Source organism: Geotrypetes seraphini, chromosome 13, assembly GCF_902459505.1.
Source record: "Geotrypetes seraphini chromosome 13, aGeoSer1.1, whole genome shotgun sequence".
Lineage (NCBI taxonomy): Eukaryota > Metazoa > Chordata > Amphibia > Gymnophiona > Dermophiidae > Geotrypetes > Geotrypetes seraphini.
This window is the reverse complement of record NC_047096.1, coordinates 20,230,774-20,243,663: the sequence shown is the minus strand read 5'-3', so window position 1 is coordinate 20,243,663 and position 12,890 is coordinate 20,230,774. Positions and strand designations below refer to the sequence as shown.

Below are 12,890 nucleotides of genomic sequence, written 5' to 3'. Positions count from 1 at the left end.
TCTTTTTTGTTTTACATCACACTTTTTTTTTACTTTTTTTTTTAAATCTTTATTAATTTTCAAATATTAACAGTGCCTTGCAAAAATTTTAAACATAAATGAATCAGGAAAAGCACTTTAAATATGCAAACATTCTGAAAACAATCATTTTCTCCCCCCCATCTAATATAATAAAATGCTAAGCCGCGCATGCGTACTCCCACCTGCGTGAGCCTGTTTTCCGTGAGCTGTAGGGCACCGCAGGTAGGAGTGCGCATGCACGCAAAGCTCTCTCTCTCTCCCTCCCCCCTGAGGCGGATGTCGGCCGCCGCGGCTGTCGGCGGCCCGAGGCGGATGTCGGCCGCCGCGGCTGCTGGCCACCCGAAGCTCTCTCTCTCTCTCCCTCCCCCCCGAGGCGGATGTCGGCCGCGGCGGCTGCTGGCTGCAGTGGCTGTCGGCAGCTGCAGGCTGCGGTGGCTGAACCCGGACAGCATTTTAATATAAAACAGCTGGCTTTTCAAATCCCCCACCACCACCACCGCCGACGCAATACCTTTTAAAACCCTCCCCCCCCCAGCTTTGTGGTTAAGGCCTGGCTTCTTCGGGCAGCAGCAGCGTTTAAAATTCGCTGTTGTTGCCGGCTTCAGGCCTTCCTCTCTGGCGGGTCCTGCCTACTTCATGTTTTCGTGAAGACAGGACCCGCCAGAGAGGAAGACCTGAAGCCGGCAACAGCAATTAATTATAAATGCTGCTGCTGCTGCTGCCCAATGAAGTTGAAGGAGGAAAGGGAGCAGAGGGGGAGAGAATGGTAGGGCATGGAGGTAAGGAGAAAGGTTATGGGGGGGGGAGGAAAATGCTGCACAGGGAAGTGGGGTGGGAGGGAAATGCTGCAGCACACGGAAATTGAGGGGCAGAAAAAGGAAGGGAGGCGTACTGCTGGGCAGGGGGACCAGGAAAAAGGGGTTGATGGACAGGGGAAGAGGTGCTGATGGACAGGGGGGGCAGAAAAATGAAGGTAGGCCTACTGCTGGACAGGGGGAGCAGGAAGGAGGTGATGATAGACAGGGGGAGGTAAAACAAAGGGAGAAGGACTGCTGCTGGATAAGGTGAGCAGTGATGGGGTGGTGGAGGACACAGGGGAGGTAAAAGGAAGGGAGAATGGACAGGGGGAGCAGGCAAGGGGTAGTAGTGGACAGCCAAGGGAAAAAAAAAAAAAAGGCAGACAGAAATACAGAAAGCGGCTAAGGAGAGAGAAAAAAATATAAAGACAGACACACACACATATATTCTGACACCCGTTAATGTAACGGGCTATAAGACTAGGTCATCCATAAAAGTATAACCACATATAGAATTTCAATAAACTAAAAACAAGAAATAATGATGCCTTCCCACCTCCCTCCCACCCTGGATGTGTAAGGAAATTAACTAAAAAGAAAAGGTACATGAGATTCAACAAATGATGTCAGCGGGCTCCACACCCTTCTAAATGTATTACTATATCCCAAAAATTCAGCGTTCATTCTTTCATATTTGTAACTGCAACATAAGTTCGCCCACCAAAAAGTAGAATTAAGTCTATCATAACTCTTCCAATTGCGTGTAATCATCTGCATTGCTATTCCCGTCATTATTAAGAAAAGCCAGCTTTTATAAGGATCCAAAGAAGGTTTTAACATGTAGTAAAGTACCACAAAGTACCACGTTAATGATAACACCGCTACTTGACTATTGTAATTCCATCTATTTAGAGTTGCCTAAATGTGTCTTGTGCACATTGCAGTTGGCACAAAATGCTGCTGCACGCCTTACTGTACGTGCTTCGAAATTCGATCGCGTTACTCCGATACTCCAACAACCTCATTGGCTACCTGTTGGTTTGCGGGTTGAATTCAAGGTCCTTTGTGTGATGTTTAAGGTGCTTTAGCGTAATTGCCCGTCAAGTGTCCGCTCTCTTTTGCGGTGGTGTTGTCCTTCTCGTGAGCTACAGTCCTCAGACTAGAAATTCCGACATTAGCAGCCGTGAGGCTTATGGGGAACCGAAAATCCATGTTCTCTGTGCAGGGCCCGGCGCTGTGGAATGCCCTACCTTTGGCGTTGCGCCAATCGAACATTCTCTGGTATTTTAGAAAGGGGGTGAAAACTGTGTTATTTGAGCACTTTTCAGGTGACAGCCATGTGACAGTGTGAGTTAGAGCTGTTTTGGTTTTTTGGCTTCTGTTGTTCTGTATTTGTCTATGCCTTTTATTATGATTGTGTGTGTGTTTATTGTTCCCCGCTTAGATTTGTGGACAGGAGGGTTATAAATAATTTTAAATAAATAAATAAAATCTTTTTCCTTGCAAATCCTTACAGTTTTGTTAGCAAACCCCAGCTACAAAGCAGTATAACAAAAATCCTCTTTCATTCAGCTCACCCCTGATGAAGGAAGTGAAGTCCTCAACAGCCAGTCACTAATATAGTACAGTAACTTTTAATATTCAAATGATTTTTATTGATGGTATATAAGAAACAGCCAGAAATAACACAATACAATTGGTCAATATACAATAGTACAATTAAAGAAGAATACTAAATCCGAATCAGGTTGGGCAGACTAGATGGACCATTTGGATCGTTATCTGCCGTCATCTACTATGTTACTATCATCATTTTGCAATACAAAATATAGTGCAATCCCCTTCCCACCCGTCCCCAACACCTATCACTCGTCCATAAGCTTTATCCATCACCCCAGGGTCCTAGACTCTTATGGGCTCTGGAGGATACTATCCTTACTCCCCCACTCCCCCAATCCTAAACCATCTATGTATACAAACCAGAACAATCCAAAATGGAAGTATCCTGAAAAACCCCTCATTCCCAAATCCTCAACCCCCTGTATTACAGTAACTTTTTACTGAACAGTTCCTCCCTCTTTCACTGCAGTACTCAGCACAAATAGCGTGCATATATTTTGCATGCTATTTGTTCCAAGAATCGCCTGGAAAGTGAAACTTGCTCCCAACCTGGTTGCCAGAGCTCTGTGCATCCAGCCCGTTGTTTTGTCTTGAATTCAATATACCACAGTCCACTTTTGCTTAGAGTAGTTTCTGAAATTTCCAGTTAACTTGATCAAAACAAAAGTGGGTCAAGTCCTTAACTTCCCTAATTTTGGATATATTCAAAAACTGTTGCTGATTTGATGAATCCATCCAATAGCACCTATGTTACTTAAACAAACAAGATGAAGGTAAATGATTACCTGATTTTATATGTGTATATATATATAAATCTATACCTCACAACTTGGATAGCCAGTATCTCCCATTACAACAAAGTGGCCCGCTTTTCTCAAGAGCTTAGTTGGAGTCCCAACCCACAATTTCAGAAGCTCTGCATTAATGTGCCTTGTAGGACTTCAAGCCCTGTAACTACCAGCCCCACACTATCCTTCAGTGACAGAAATGCCAACCATCCTCTGCCTGTCTACAGGAACAGCCTAATGTCACTGCAGTGGGCTGTAAACCTGGGGATCTGTGTTCAATTCCCACTGAAGCTCCTTGTGACTCTGTGCAAGTCACCTAACCCTCCATCGCCCCAGGTACAAAATAAATACCTGTATACAGTATAATATATAAACTGCTTTCATTATATCCACAGAAAGGCAGTATATCAAATAATCTGTGACCTCCCACCAGTAGCCCTCCTGAGGAATGGGACATGCTCCATCCCCATCAAACAACTTTACCCCTTTCTCACTTGAACTGCACTTTCACTGTATCATTAGATAATCCCCACCCAACCCACTCAAAGAAACATTACCTTTTCTAGTCCTTGATAATACAATTTCTCTTTCCAAACCACAGTGAAGTAGCGGGGACACAAAGCACACCCTGTTACTAGCTTCTGTTGTTTTATTAAGCCTGTAATTAGTTAGGTGGGGTAGTGCTGATTAACTCCACCTCATTTGTAAGAGTCAAACCATTAACTCCTTATTTGCACAGTCTAAAGCTGGGCTTATATGTACAATACTTCTGGCTTTCTGGGAAGAGTCACATGACAGGGTGGAGTAAGGGAATCCATGTTGACAGTGGATTTCTTTACAAAAGTGGATTTCTATTCATGTGCACAACCACCCTTGCTGGGAGATGTGGAGGGGAATGAGGGGTTTCTGGGAAGTCACATGGCAGGGTGGAGCAAGGGAATCCATGTTGACAGTGATTTTCTTTACAGAAAGAAAGTCATTCTACTCATGTGCACAACCACCCTTGCTGGGAGATATGGAGGGGAGGTGGGGGGAGGAAGAAGGAATTGAGATGATGGTCCAGTGCCTACATCCTGACAATACACCCACAATGCAATTCTCCTAACTTTTTATCCTCTGTCCTGCAGAAGAACAGCAGCACTCTTACCTATTTGTGCTTCTGTGAAAATCATCATGACATTGGTAAAACTCTGGGGGAAGGGGCTAGGGGAGATTCATAGAGAGGTTCCTTTCCCTCCTCTCAGATGCTTTTCACAGATTTAGGAAATTTGTACATGTGTCGCCTCAGGACAGTATAGTGTTTTTATAATGTGCTTGTTATGACTTAAGGAAGGAAGCTTTGGTCTCCAAGAACTACACTAGTTAAAAATGTAATAATTTATTCCAATTAAAAGGTATTACCTTATTCTCCAGAGAGTGCGAGTGCACATGTGTGTTTTGACCCTTCAAATGTTACAAAATATAAAATGTGACCGCTAATTTAAAAAAAAAAAAAGGTTGGACAAGCCTGCTCTAAGGCAAAACTTGGACTGAATCAGCCCAAATGGTCAACCTGGGGTGAGATGGCAAACTTACATTCCACCTCACTGAGCAATACAATACCAGTGGTAAAAACCTCTCACTGGTCACTAAACTCATTTTCCCCTCCCCCTACCCCCAAGGGCCAGCTGAACTGAGCTCCCTAGCTTGGCTTCAGTCTCTTCAGAGGGGCAAACTGAGGCCACTGTTCTATTTCCACACTCTTGCCCACTTCAGACTTGCCGCTTCCAAAAAGTCCCCTTATCTCAGCATTGCCTCTTCCTAGTCACCCCCAGATCCTTCATACAATTTCTCCACACCTCCCTCCAGATACTGTTACCCATTCTCACCCTCCCTCCACCTAGATTAGAGGTGTCAAAGTCCCTCCTTGAGGGCCTTGATCCAGTCGGGTTTTCAGGATTTCCTCAATGAATATGCATGAGCTCTATTTGCATGCACTGCTTTTCATTGTATACTAATAGATCTCATGCATATTCATTGGGGAAATCCCAAAAACTCAACTGGATTGCAGCCCTCAAGGAGGGACTTTGACATCCCTGACCTAGATTGTTCTGCTTTTATCTGTGATTTTTCTATCTACACTTTGTGCTACTGTGTTGATTTGTACACAATCTTAATTGCGTTTGCTCAAGAAACGGGTATTTAAAAATTTTTAACTAAATAAATGTTTTGCCCTCTCTTTCCATCTCTGGAGGCTCTTTCCCCTTCATTCTTGCTTGCTCCACTCTTCTCACTATTCCTTGTACTCCCTTCCTCCTGATCCTCCCCTCCAAATGCTATTTCCTCCCTCTGTCCCTTGCAGACTCCTTCCTCCCCTCTCAGGTTCGGATGCACTATAATCTAAAATCATCCTTAAAATTCTGTGGGGCACAGTGGGGGGCCGGCAAATTGTCCAATTTCAAAGCTGCGATCGATGTTCAAACGACGTCCTATGCAAATGAGTTTCGCGGTGGTCTGCCGCAATCCCACCCCATCAGTTGTTGGAAAAGCAACTTTGACACAAGTGCAGAGCTAGCAAGGGAAGCCTGAACGGCTGAGCCATAGGGGAAGCCCCAAAGCAGCCTCCTGCCGCTCTGCTGTTCAGAGCAGGAAGAATTTTTTTTTTTTAAATGGGCACAGATGTGCATGTTGTACACATGCACAATATCTGTCCCCATTTTTTAAAAAGTCGTGCCGCACCCCCCTTCCCAAACCCAAAAAAACCCTACTTCGGAAACCTGACACCCCCCACTCCCAACACCTCTCTGCCCCATGAAAATCATGAGCACACTCCCTCCTGCCTTGGCCTCCTCCCTCCCACTTTCATACCTTATATAGAAGGCAGCAGGAGGGATGCCCAGTCCCTCCTGCTAGCAGGCCTGCCTCTCCAAAATGGTTGGCTTTCCCCTTCCTGGTGCATCCTGAGGGGCCTAAGGTCCTGATTGGATTAGATGCTGCCTGGTGCATCCTGGGATATACTGGGAGGCGCCTAAGGCCCCCCCCCCCCCCCGAGATGCACCAGGAAGGGGAAGGCGGGCCATTTTGGAGATGCAGGCCTGCTGGCAGGATGGACTGGGTATCACTCCTGTTGTCTTCTTCAGTATAAGATATAGGGGTGATTCGAGGGACATGGGGGGGTCTGGCTCACCAAGGCAGAAGGGAGTGGGCATCCCTCCTGCCGATGATCTTCAGGGGAGGGGTCAGGAGTTTATGAGGGTTCAGGTGGCTGCGATCTTTGGGGGGAAGAGGGTCAGGAGTGTAGGGGGGGTCCTGGTTTCTGAGGCAGGAGGGAGAGGGCATCTTCCTGGAGGATCAGGAAGGTAAGGTAGGATTAAATTCTGATGCTGCAACCAATATCATGATTACCATAACGCAGAGTGAATCTGATAAAAGTAAAAGCTCTGAGGGGGCCATACAGCTGGTCTGGAGGCCAGAAGTCTGCAGAGAATCATCATTTAAAAATACCAACCAGGCTGGCCAAATACTGATCATTTGACAACTCTAGATACAGAGTTATTAACAGCATGGACAATTATCAAGTTCTGGTTCTGTTCTGTACTGTTTCCGCTGGTGTCTCAATTCTTTCAATGCTGGACCAGACATCTTCAGCCATGCCCCCCCCCCCCCCGGCAGTTGGTGACTCAGTTGTTTGAGGAGGCTAACACTGTGGTGAGACTGGGGGGCACTGCTAGGTAGGGGTGCGATTGGGTATGGTAGGACATGTTAAGATCGGGGGGGGCAACATCAATGTCAGTGATAAAGGGACAGTGGGGGGCCACTTTCGAATATGGAGGGGGAAAGAGAAAGCACAGCTGAGGGGACAGAGATCTACAAAAATCTCTGAGTGGAGTGGAACAGGAAATATGCGAATCATTCATTTCCTCTTTCAAAAACTATAAAGACTAAGTAACATACCTTGAAGGTATACAGTAAAACTTTTAAAAGCAACAAGAGCGAAAATATTTTTTCTCTCAACACATGGTTAAGCTTGGGAGCTCATTGCCAGAGGATGTTTAAAAGCAGCGTAGCTGGATTTGAAAAGAGTTTTGGAAAAACTCCTGGAGTTAATAGATTCCATTGAGAAAAATTGTTTATGGTTTGATATAGCCTAGCTTGCGTTTTTTAATGGGTATTAAATTCAGTGCCAGATTTACCTATAAACTAAATAACCTACAGCTTAGGGCTTCACGAAAGTTCAGAATTTTTAGGGGGGTCTCTAACAATTGTATGTGAAGGAACTGACAGAGGTGGAGGCGAGGCTCAGGATCGTCCTTGAGAATGAGAGATACATCGATAAAATGCTCCAAGAGGCATCAAAGATTTCCAGCAGTGGGGAAGAAGAGGCTGAGCTGATGGAGAATAGCTGGATTCAGGTTACCAGACCCTGCAAGATGGATACTGTGACTCCACCTACCTTTCTCCTATAGGACAGGCCTTAGGTACCTGGACCAATCAGAGCCTTAGGCCCCTTCTTGGTACATCCCAGAATGCACCGGGAAGGGGAAGGCCCACCACTTTGAAGAGGCGAGCCTGCTGGTTGAAGGAAGAAGGCATCCTTCCAGCTGGCCTTCGTCATAAAGATACACAAGGGACAGGGAGTTGTCAGAGGGTGGGGGACCCCAGCAGTGGAAAGAAGTGGGCATACCTCCCTGCCGTCCTTCAATTTAAAGGTGCAGGGGGGAGGCGAGGATGCTGGCATCATCCGGGGCATCGAACAGCCTTAGGGGGGAATCAGTGAGAGGGAGGAATCTTTTTTTTTTTTTTTTGCTGGGAGGGGGAGGCTTTAAGCTGTCAAGCTTTACTTTCCTGTCGCTGCCTGAGCCAATCAGCACTCAGGCACTGACCGGAAAGGCTACCACAGCTCAGACCCCGCCGGAAACTTTTGCCTGCACAATGTGGCACAACGAGGCTAGGGAATCACCTGGCGATGATAGGGAATCGCCTGGAGCCCATTTTACTACCATTTTTAATATTAATGAACTTGTACTACATTTGCATGGCAGAGTCGGAGACTGCTCCGATAATCGGTCAGTAAAATACTAGCACGTTGAACCGGCTGGAACCGATTTAACGACCATTGTTAAGGGCATGGTAAGTTTTGAGAAGCTGGCCCTCAGTGATTAAGAGTATGGGCATAATTTTCACATCATGTGTACCTCCGGGTGTGGAGGGAGGAAGAGGGGAGGCAAATTATGCAAGAGGGGCATGTTCAGGTTTCTTCCTACTGATTAGACCACTTGGCTTTTCTTCTCTTAAGCTTGCTTGCATTGAAAACAGGGATCTTGAATGCATGTGAGAGCCTTGGGCATTTCTGAAACTTTCTTTTGGAAAAATCAGCTATAAAATGTATTTTGTATGGGCAGAGATACAGGGATAGACACACGCCGACACACCTTAATAGTACCCAGGCTACACCCCTGGAACTGTAAGAGTTAACATTGGTCGTGTTGCCCAACCATTAGGCCAGTGTCCTGCAAACTTTCTCGAGCTGCGGTACACTAAAGGTAGTGGCTGCCGCTCGAGGCACCCTGAAGTGTGCGGGCATTGCCGCGATGGCATCACGAGCACGCTGACATCCGCACATGCACAAAGGCCTGTCAGACGAGCCCCGAGATGCCAGTAAGGGGGGGGGGGGTGCCAGCAGGGAAGAGGGCCAGAGAGAAGGAGAGGCGCTGGCTCATTGCCTACAGGATATGCCTCTCGCTGCGAGAAGCAAGTCCTGTAGGCAGTCAGCCCGCGCCGACGCCTTTCCTCCTCCACAGTGTACCATGGCACACCTGAAATCTCAGGAGACACACTAGTGTGCCGCGGCACACAGTTTGCGATACATTGCATTAGACAAACCTAGGTGGTCAGCAAGGGTAGCAGCTTCTGGGGAGGGGAGAGGGTCACAGCAAACAGCGGCTGCAGTCAAAGCAAATCAATGGGGGGGGGGGAAGGGGTAAAACGCGGACCTCGCGGATCTAAACCCGCACGTCCTTAAAAATCTGAGGTCCGTGCCGCTTGTAGTTAGTTTCTGGCTCCGACAGACCTCGGCGACAATTTAGCGCTGACGGATCCGTCTCGGCATAGGGAGGGAAAAGTATTAGGATCCGTCAGCGCTACAATGTCGTCGAGGTCTGTTAGAGCCGATTTACTGGGGCTGCAGGAAACCAGTTTAAAGGATTCGTTTTAGAGCCGCTCCAGCACTAGCGCTAGTCTCCGGCTCCGACAGACCTCGGTGACATTGTAGCGCTGACGGATCCTAATACTTTTCCCTCCCTATGCTGAGACGGATCAGTCAGTACTTAATTGTCACCGAGGTCTGTCAGAGCCAGAAACTAACTACAAGCGGCACGGACCTCAGATTTTTAAGGACGTGCGGGTTTAGAACCGTGAGGTCCGCGTTTTACCCCTTCCCATCAATGGGAAGGGGTAAATTAATGGGTCCTGATAGCCACACAAACTCAAAGAACCCATTTTATAGGGTTTTGCGTGATGATCATGGCTGTTGAGATTAATAATCAAAATCTTGGTGGGAGGGGGGTTACTAGGGACCTGAAAGTTAATGTGGGGGGGGGGAGGGAGGAGGAGGGAGAGCATGTAAGGCTGAAGGTTGCCTAGGGCGCCCACTTCCTTTGCACTAGCTCTGAGCAGCTGCTCTAGTCTAGACGTCTTCAACCCCCCCAAAAAATCTACCAGTAGCCACTAATCGTTTTATGTATTTTGACATTGGTTTTGATGTCTTTGGTCAACACGACGTCTCAGAGGTCGGATGTACCCGCGATTGCGTAAGCGCCATTTTAACAATAAACAAGTTGACTCTAGACCATGTGCAATTTCTTTCCGGAAATAAATGCCAGGTTTGGTTCGTTGGGGGGGGGGGGGGGGAAGCGATCAAAAAGTCCAGCAGCCCCCCCCCCTCCAAAGCAGATCGCCCACACTTCCACGCAGACTTAGCCGATCACTTCCAGGCATCTCGGATGCTGCAAGAGAAACTAGAAAGAGAAAGTGATCGACTTACGTTTCGCGCTTTTGCGATCGCGCCGATGCTCAGGATCCCACCGAGCGCGCTTTTCAGTTCGCCCCTTTCCCTCTCTCAGCACTCCGCCTGATCTCCCCTGTTTTCTCTCTTACTCATTTCCTGGATGTCAGCGCTGCGAGAAACTTTTTCCTCTCTGTAGCAAAACTTGCGCGCTCGGCTTTCGGCTCGCCCGGGACATTTAAGGAGGAGCTGCGGCTCCCGCGGGAAGATCGGCCCGAATTCGTTCCAGCCAGTCAAATCAGCGAGACCGACCCGCCCTTGAACGCCGACCGGGTCTCTGAAGAATCGGGAGAGTGACTGTCTTCAAAATTAAGCTGCTTTTTCGGAAGCCATGAAGTCGGACGACCTTAAAGCCGACTGCTGTACCGTCCTGTCGTTGAAAAGCTCAGTGACATCTTTCCTGTTCTTGTGTACAACAGCTCGGAAAAGACCATAGCACAACGTTAAAACTCATGTACTTGAAGACAATCAAAGAAACAGCATTTTCTCCCGGATACAAAAGTATCCTTAATGGGATGGTTTGGCTCTGTGTGTTTTGCTGCAAGTCACAGGAACATAGATTTAATATATACAGACTTAATATACAGTATATGTATATATATATATATATATATATATATATAATAAAACCCTAAGCGCGCATGCGCACTCCTATCTGTGATCCGTTTGTCTGTGGTAGGTAGGAGTGCGCATGCGCGCTTCGACTCCCCCCCTCACTCCACTGTAAGGCAGTTTGTCATCGTGCCCCCCCCCCCCTGGCGCACCCGAACCCCCGTTGACCCGACCCTCCCATCGTGAGACGACCACAAACCTCCCGGCTCCTACAGTGTCCGCAGCACTCTAAACACGCCGCTTCGCGGCCTTCTACTGCCCTGATTTCCTCTGTCATCAGGGACGCAGCAGAGGAAATCAGGGCAGTAGAAGGCCGCGAAGCGGCGTGTTTAGAGTGCTGCAGACGCTGCTGGAGCTGGGAGGTTTGTAGGTCGTCTCACGGTCGGATGGGAGGGTCAGTGGGGTCGGCTGCACGACGGCGGTAGTGGCGGGGGGGTTGGAAACATGCTGCTCAATGGTTCTACTGCACAGGGGGGATGGGAGGGAGGCAGGCAGAGTGGCTTTAGGGGGTGGGGGTGGGACAAAGTCTGGAAGGCAATGAGGGGGAAATAGAAAGGAGGCACTGGGGGCACTAAGGACACAGGAAGGAGGGCACTGGGGGCACTAAGGACATGGGAAGGAGGCACTGGGGGCACTAAGGACACAGGTCGGAGGCACTAAGGACACAGGACGGAGGCACTGGGGGTACTATGGACAGAGGACAGAAGCACTGGGGGCACTAAGGACATTGGAAGGAGGCACTGGGGGCATTAGGCGTAGGAAGGGGTACTAAGGACATGGGAAGGAGGCACTGGGGGCACTAAGGGCGTAGGAAGGGGTACTAAGGACATGGGAAGGAGGCACTGGGGGCACTAAGGACATAGGAAAGGGCACTGAGGGCACTAAGGACATAGGATGGGACACTATGGACATAGGAAGGGGGCCACGGAGAGACAGGCAGGCATGGCGCGACAGAGAAATACAGGCAGGCAGGGGGCCAGGGAGACAGAGATAGAACAGAGAAAGACAGACAGCATCCAAGGAGAGAGAGACAAAGGAAAAACCCCTAGACAGACATCTACTCTAGCACCTGTTAATGTAATGGGCTTAAAAACTAGTATATATATATACAGACTATATATATGCATATATATATATATATATATATATATGCATATATATATATATATATATGTATATATATCCGCCTAGAACCGCAAGGCACAGGCGGAATAGAAATCCCTAATGTAATGTAATGTAATATAATATATATGCAGACTTAATATATATACATTGATTATGCAAAAAGAAAAAGTCACTTAGTTTCACAAAGTATTTCTTCACTTCCCTCTGTTAAGTTCCTCATCAAAGCAGAACCCAATCTGTCCACAAGGAAGGCTTCCTTTCCATAGACAAGGGTCTTGCAGAAACTTTCATTACTCAGCTCAAAGATTCTTTAGTTATTTCACACTTTTCTGGACACTTTTGGTTTCATGTCATATCATTGAAATGAAGTGTCGAGAAAAAATGTGGAATAACTTGTAAGTTTTACGGCTCCACATCATTCTCTTGGTTCGTTTGAGAACTTTTCAGTGGTCCCTCCTAGTAAATGACAACAGATAAAGAAAGGGTCCATCTAGTCTGCCCAACAGTCTTTTTTTTTAAATTATGTTTAAATTTCTTTATTAAATTATACAACTACAGTTGTGCAACAACCGATTCACAAATACAGATATTATAAAACAAGCACAATGTAACTTGCTAACATTAACATGCAATTAAATTATTCCCACCCTCCCACCTGATTTATGAATAAAATAAACCTTAATGAACCTTGTTTTTAAACATCTGTATCATATCCCTTCTTTCCTCCATGTTCCTCTTCTCATACGCCTCTCAGTGCAATCACGATACCATTTTCATCGCCGTCCTCTGGGCCGCTTCAAGTCTTCTTACAGCTTTAGCAAGGTACGGGCTCCAGAACGGAACACAGTATTCCAAGTGGGGCCTCACCAAGGACTTGTACAGGGG

At 47.2% G+C, this 12,890-nt stretch overlaps 1 protein-coding gene across 2 annotated transcripts in view; it reads right to left on the bottom strand.

Annotated features, from left to right (window-relative positions):
* The window catches only part of ITPRIP (inositol 1,4,5-trisphosphate receptor interacting protein), a 33,398-nt gene extending 22,726 nt beyond the window's left edge, over window positions 1-10,672 (bottom strand). The window contains exon 1 of one of the 2 annotated variants that reach the window (XM_033919378.1): window positions 10,248-10,672. The gene's annotated coding sequence lies outside the window, so the exon portion shown is untranslated. Of the gene's footprint in view, window positions 1-3,783; window positions 3,854-10,247 lie in introns of those variants that run through there. The other variant, XM_033919379.1, reaches the window with a different exon arrangement.
* Window positions 10,673-12,890: the final 2,218 nt, after the last annotated feature.